Source organism: Arachis duranensis, chromosome 2 (assembly GCF_000817695.3).
Source record: "Arachis duranensis cultivar V14167 chromosome 2, aradu.V14167.gnm2.J7QH, whole genome shotgun sequence".
Classification (NCBI taxonomy): domain Eukaryota; kingdom Viridiplantae; phylum Streptophyta; class Magnoliopsida; order Fabales; family Fabaceae; genus Arachis; species Arachis duranensis.
Window position 1 is genome coordinate 20,833,568 of NC_029773.3, and position 1,436 is coordinate 20,835,003.

Consider the following 1,436-nt stretch of genomic DNA (forward strand, 5'->3'; position numbering starts at 1 on the left):
AATATATATTTTTATGTGTTAATTAAATTATTTAAATTTTGACTAATATATTTTGAATTTTTAATATCTAAATATATTATGTTAAAATTTTTTATTATTTTTATATATTATTTTTGCCTCCACTACTAAAATTTTCTGCATCCGTTACTGGGTTCGGCTGTGCTGGCATGGATGTATCAGTCACTTTGTTCGATAGCACATCGGAACGTCACAGATATCGTTGGCTGCACTCCACTGGTGATGTCGTGGATCTATAAGAGATTTTCTCTGTGGTGTCCACCAGATAGGGGCGTCTACCAGTATTCTCCAGCACAAACTCATCCCCATCGCCACCATCGGAAGACTCACTATCCACACTGTTCGCCACGTAATCTTCGTCCGACTCCTCCTCACCCTCCTCTGCCTCGTGCTCCGGAATCGCCACATGAATAGGCGGTGGTGCGAATGGTCGGTCGTCCTGCACATAGATTTCGTGTACGGAACCCCCACTACCACCGTGACCCACCTCGGCGGATAGCTCCATTACCTGTTCATACATGATCCTCCCATGAATGTCAAACATCAGTCGCACATGCTCGTCCCCGTGAAGTCGAAATAGTCGAAACTAGAAGACTCCATTTCCCATGGGTGCCAGCAACCTATACCCCACCCTACCTATCTCCCTCGCTTGTGTACCACCTAACTTGCTCAATATCAAACTCTTCAAATCTGACAACGTCTCCACACGCTGAGTGCGAAACACTATCAGATCCTGACACTCAAATGTCACCCCGTTGTCGCCATTTCTCATACGACAATTGGGATAAACAAGCACAACTATGAATAGATTATTACTGGCCATTCAGCTTTGTTTTTTAGAGAAAAATGAGAAAGAGAAAGGATATGAAATATGTGTGAAGAATACCAAGGGTTACACATCCTTTTATAGATGCTGAATATTTGTCTTTTATTATCTCGTTTACAGTGTAAATGAGATGACGTTATCACGCATCTTGTTTATAATGTAAACGAGATATATACGTGTCACCTTGACTTGTCATATCTCATATACACTGTAAATGAGATACGTTAAAAATCATCTCGTTTACAGTGTAAACGAGATATGACAAGAGAATTTAAATCAATAAATACTCTTAAAAATATTTATTTTGGTAAATATTATATTTATTTTATTTATTAAATAAAAAATCCAATGAATCTGGTTGATATGGCTTATTTCATGAAATTTTTTTTCCAAAAATAAGTTGGCGAAAAAAAAAGTTTAACAAACTCAATCCAATTTTTCCGTAAATTAAACGAGTGGGATCACAGAATAAATAGGTGGAGTCGTTTAACCCATTTAAATTTGTTATTGGTGTAAAATAAATAAATAAGGAAGAGAAAATAAATATAAAATAAAGAAGTATAAATAGATCATTCTAATGTTAATATTTTCC